This window comes from Aotus nancymaae, unplaced genomic scaffold (assembly GCF_030222135.1).
Source record: "Aotus nancymaae isolate 86718 unplaced genomic scaffold, 86718_ANA_hifiasm-v0.15.2.pri h1tg000089l, whole genome shotgun sequence".
Taxonomy (NCBI): domain Eukaryota; kingdom Metazoa; phylum Chordata; class Mammalia; order Primates; family Aotidae; genus Aotus; species Aotus nancymaae.
Genome location: NW_026988504.1, coordinates 25,083,556 through 25,089,999, shown reverse-complemented (window position 1 = coordinate 25,089,999; position 6,444 = coordinate 25,083,556).

Below are 6,444 nucleotides of genomic sequence, written 5' to 3'. Positions count from 1 at the left end.
AAATATGTAGCAGGAGCGTCCTCTGCTGGCCGCCCTGGGTAGCGCCTCTGCGCTGCAGTCCCGGGAGGAGCCCGCGAGGCTGGAGGAGGAACAGAGGGCCCCTGGAGACCCATCCTACACCTGCGCTATTCAAACCACTCCTTCTCCCCCAGGGTCCTGGCTCCTCCTCGTCATCTTCAGCTCCACCGTATCTAGTCACTTGACCGCCAGAGCACCAAGCCCCGGCTCGGCTGTGTCCATGCCTCTGCCTCCAGGCGCTTGGACACAAGATTCCCTTCTGAAGCTGGCCCGCGCTGTGTATCATCCCCCAACCCCCATCCTCCATCTCAGAAAAGCCCTTCCCTGCCTTTGGCAAGTCTCCCTCCCCCACGCCCACCCGCTCAGGTCCCCCTGTTAAACTATTTGCCCAAAAGCCAGCCTTTCTTCCAGCCTGGCTGGCCCCGAGTCTGAGGGTCCCTGGAGCAGACACGCTCCACCCGCGGGGACCTCTCCCTCCTGCCAACTTCTGAGGAGCGGCAGCGGCTTCTGGGCTTCCCACGCGGGGTGTGACATCCACAGGGGACACAATACAAATGAACGAGGGGAGAGTCCGTGTGGCATCTGTGCGTGCCCACATGTGGATGTGCGTCCAGGCGCGTCCTGCAGGTGTGTGCGCAATGACTGCGCCCACCCCTCTGTGGGGTCTCGCCACGGTAAGCTGGGTGGGCTCCGTCCCACCCAGGCTGGGGCTGAGCGGGAGGAAGCCGCGGCCTTGCCCCCAGAGGGCAGCACTGAGCTGCTCTGGCACGATTGAGTTTCCCATCCAGGGCCTGGAGGGAAGGACTTCAGATCTGTAAAGGAAAGCCCGGAATCGAATCCCAAATCCAGGCTAGCGGTTACACTGCGGGCAGAGCGCGAGGCGCACATCGAAGCCAAAGTGTCTAAAATTGGGCAGTGGATTCACAGATGTTTGTTGTGCCTTCATTCTTAAATCCTACTCATAGTTTGTAAATATTATTTTGAATCTATTCCGTATTACTCTTTTTATAAGACAAAGGCCTCTGAGCTCTCTCTAGAATGTGGGAAGGTTACTTGGTATATTCTCCGGAGTTATTGGTAAAAAAAAAAAAAAAAAAAAAAAAAATGAGGGAAGGACACTCATCGCTCGGTAAACTTGGAGCAAAGTGAGGCTCCAAGCCCCCAGATCTCCCCCAGAGCCCCCAGAATGCCGAAGGCTCTGAGTGTCTCTGGGGTTGACCGTGGCTTTGGGGAAGGGGAGAACCTGGACCGAAGTTTCTCTACTGCCCAGAGCACCGAGTCAGCACTCCTGCAGGATCAGCCACATGTCAACATGCCGCTCACACACACTCACACTCCCAGATTCACACACAGGCCCATGCCCACAGATCGATACATACACAAAGACTCATACACACACGTTCACCCACAGCTCACACAGAGGCTCATGCTCACAGGTTCACACACACACATGCTCAAAGACATATACACACATTCACACATAGCTCACATGCACATTCACACACACATTGACACTCTCAGACACACACAGACTCATACACACATGGTCACTCACAGCTAATACACTCAAGCTCCCAGATTCAGAGACAGACACATGCTCACAGGCTGACACACACACACATGCAGCTGACATGCACATTCACACACACATTGACACTCCCAGGTGCACAGACACCAGCACATGCTCATAGACTTCCCCATACACTCACACTCACAGACTCACGACCACACTGTCACCCACTCATGGACACACTTGTGCAAACTTTCACACACCACCTCTCATGTGTTCACACCTTACACACTCACACAAAGACACCATTGCCACGCTGGCCCGCTCATCTTACATCCTCACCAGGAGAGAGGAGGGGCTTGTATCCTCCCTGATGACAAGAGAGATTTCTAGAATCTTCCCAGGACACCCCAGCCCCAAGGTAGAGCAATGTTCCTCCCAACCTGGAGGAAGCAGAGTCGGGGCCAGGACTGGGCCTCAGAGGAGCTCCCGGGCCTTCCGGCACCCACTCGCTAGCTCATCCTCTCACTCCCCGGCCCATACAAAGGAGGGCCTGGCCTGGGGATGTGACAGAGGACACACAGCAGGCACTGATCCTGGGGAGTCCCAGACCTCACAAGGCATGGTGGAGGCCTGAGGAAGCCTCCCTATGGGAGTGCCCATGAGGGGTCCCTGACCCGGCCCAGGAGGCGAGACAGCTAGGGAAGGGATCCAAGTGGGTCTGGCACAGCAGGAGACACAGGAGCTGCCGGCCTTCCAGGCAGGGTGATGGGCACATGCCATGGCAGGGGGCACCCTCAGGGAAGCCTGAGATGTCCGGGCCAGGGGAGCTGGCCGGGGGGGCAGGGGATGGGGCTGGGCCTGGCGAGGTGGTCAGGGGCCTGCCTGAGGCCCTGTGTGCCACACGAGGGAGCTGGCCCTTGTTCCTGAAAGCCATGAAGAGCCCAGATTGACTGCACAGGACAGGAAAGGACACAGCTGCTCTGCAGAGGCACCCAGCCTGTACCCAAAACCTGCAGGACGGGCAGGTGCTCCTCAGCCTCCATTCCAGGAGCAGAGCAGGCCAGGAGCCCACCAGTGTCTCAGGGAAACCCCCCAGGCACAGCCGCATTCCTCCCTGACTCAGGATGAGGTCGCTGTAAGTGACAGAGGGTCAGTCTGTGCAGACCCGGAAACACAGGGCACTGAGACCCGGGATCCTGAGGAAGTATTGCCAGCTTCTTCCAAAGAGCCCGCCCCAGCCAGCCCACTGGCCCTAGCCCAGCCAGGAGTGAGGGCAGTGGGGGCACCCCACAGGAGGGAGCGGGGGCTGGGGAGGCCTGGTGAGGCAGAGCTGGGACAGCTGGGCAAAGGGCTGGGTCCTGGTTCCAAAACGAGGGCCTGTTCCTGGGTGAGGGAGGGCGGGGCCACTGCAATCCATACATTCCAGGTGCTGCAGCTCCCGCCCAGCCAGTGCCAGCCTGTTCTCGCCTGTTCCCACGAGGTCCCAGGCTGCCCTGGGCCCAGATCTCAGTGCCAGCTCCCAGAATCCTTCAGGGTTCAAACTCTAACTACAGGGACCCCAGTGCGAATGTCCAGACGCCCACCCCACAGAGACATGTGCCTTCCCCACCAACACACATGCACGCACACACCCCACCAACACACATACCCCACCAACACACACACTACCACCAACACACACACTCCACCACCAATACACACATTACCACCAACACACACACCCCATCACCACACACACACCACCAACACACACCACCAACACACACACCCCACCAACACACACACCCCACCAATACACACACTACCACCAACACACACACCCCACCACCAACACACACTACCACAAACACACACACCAACACACACACCCCACCAACACACGCACTCCACCACCAACACACACACTCCACCAACACACATACACACCACCACCAACACACACCCCACCACCAACACACACTACCACAAACACACACACCAACACACACACACCACCAACACACACATTCCACCACCAACACACACACTACCACCACCAACACACACACTCCATCACCAATACACACATTACCACCAACATACACACCCCACCAACACATACACCACCACCAACACACACCACCAACACACACACCCCACCAACACACACACCCCACCAACACACACACTCCACCACCAACACACACACTCCACCACCAACACACACTACCACAAACACACACACCCACACACACACACCACCAACACACACACTCCAGCACCAACACACAATGGCCACCACACACTCCCACCACCACACACACTCCACCGCCAACACACACTACCACCAACACACACACTCCACCACCAATAAACACCCTACCACCAACACACACACACTCCACCACCAACACACACACTCCACCACCAACACACACACTCCACCACCAACACACATACACAACACCACCAACACACCCCACCACCAACACACACTACCACAAACACACACACACCAACACACACACCACCAACACACACACTCCAGCACCAACACACAACGGCCACCACACACTCCCACCACCACACACACTCCACCACCAACACACACACTCCACCACCAATACACACACTACCACCAACACACACATTCCACCACCAACACACACACTCCACCAACACACACACTATCACCACCAACACACACACTCCACCAACACACACACTATCACCACCAACACACACTACCACCAACGCAGACACTCCACCACCAACACACATACATATACACTACCATCAACCAACACACATGCACACACATACACAAACACACCCCACCAACACACACACATACACACACACACCCAACATACACATGCATGCATGCACACACACATACACACTACACACACCCCATTAACACACACATACACCAACACATATGCACACACAGTAACACACATGTGCACACACACACACACACTGAGCCATCCTCAACCACAGGACACAGAGTGGGGTTTTCAGGAGCTGGGGCACTTCCTTCACTGCAGGCCGCACCAACCTCCAGGACAGAGCACTACCATCTTGCCACAGGCCCTGGACAGAGAAGCTGGGAAAGCAGCCCAAGTCCCTAGTGATTCCTGGGAATGGGACACCCCAGGGCTCAGCCAAAGGAAAGCTGGGGAAGTGGGGAGCTGCCCCCAGAAAGAGGGGCCAGTGGGTCTCTGCCCAGCCTGGGACACCCCTGCCAGGCTTGCCCACCACTGCTCTGCAAGCAGCTAGGTGGGGCTAGGGAATGGCACCTACTCTGGTCCCCACTCCCCAGCCCTGCTGCCTGGAGCTCAGCCTGCCGCCCTCACCGTGGAGGCTGTGCCAGATGCCCAGGCCCGGCGTCCCGCCGCATCCCTCAGCCCTGCTGTCACCCGTCCTGACCTCCGTGCAGGACAGAATTCCCACGCCCACCCTGGGCAAAGGGCCAGGAACTGCTGGTTCCCACCAAGCTTGGGAAGTGATTTCTGCAGACCAAGCCACCCTGGGCCCGCCCTGGGCCCATCACAGATTCCCAGGAAACAGCTGGGCCCTCCCTGCTGTAGGGCATGACAGAGGGGACCAGCCCTGGGCTGTGCTCAGAAACACTGAGGCCTCAGAACTAGGCACCAGGAAGGCAAGGGCCCCCCATAGGCGGTCGTTGGTGTGATTGCAATGCTGGTCCTGCCAGCAGCCGTCCAGGAAGAGGCTGAGCAGGGAGCAAGGTTCCCAAATCCCAAACTTGAAGTTTCCTTCCCCAACCACCAGCCAGGAGTCAGGCCAGACCCACGGAGTGGTGGGGAAGCTGCAGCACTAAGCTGGGGGTCCCGTAGTGGAGAAGACCCAGGTCCCAGCACACATCTCAAGCTCAAGGTCACAGTCCCTCCACCAAGAATCCAGGGCTATTCAGCTGGGCTTGGTGGTGCACACCGGTGATTCCAGCTGGAATCACAACCCGAGAGGCTGGGCTGGGAGAATCGCTGGAGCCCAGGAGGGCTGCATGAGCTGTGATGGTGTCACTGCACTCCAGCCTGGGTGACAGATGAGACCCTATCTCAAACATTAAAAATTTTTCTTAATTAAATGAAAAAAAGAACCCAGGGACATTGGGAAAGGGAGCTCCTACTCCACTTCACAGGAAAGAAAACAGAGGCCCAAAGACAGGGAGTGGCTGGGGGGAGGAATTTTGCTGTGGTAAGTGGCGAGGACTGATCTTGACCAACCCCACACCGACCCCTTCCAGCCCCAGGTGTCAGTGCAGACAGCCCAGCTGGGGTGTGGGGGAGGCAGGGCCAAGTGATAAGGTGTCAGCAGCAGCCCCCGGAGATGGGGACCCCAAGGGCACAAGGCTGCACTCACAGCCTCTGCCCCAGGGCCCCACCTGGCACCGAGCTCCAAGCTGCTTAGGACAAAGGCCTCCCTTAGAGGCTGGAGGCAGCAAACGGAACGTGTGCCCCTGCCGCCCTGGCCACTGCGGGCCGTCGCCACCACCTCGGCTCTCAGAACACCTTTCATTCTGCCCCCAGCATCTACTGAGCAATGACCCAGACCGAAGCTCCAAACCACAGGCTATCCAGGGCCTCGGCCTCCTCCAACTGCAGAGGCGAGAGCGGGGTGTGAGGAGGGGTGAGGAGTGGACACCCCAATTTCCCTGGCCATGTAGGAGCTGGGGCTCTAGCAGGCTGACCCCCCCGCCAGCAGCCTGCACCCTACCCAGCAAGGACATGCAAGGCAAGCAGTTCCCACACCCCATTCCTGGCCACTGCCAGAAGCTTCCTTACAAGGCGTGAGCACTAAGCTGGCTCAGGGCAGGCGGGGGCCTGGGTGGGGTACAGCACACCTGGTTCAGCCAAGCCCAGACGCACCCTGCGAGTGAGGAATGCGGACGCCGCCCGGGCTGGCCCTGG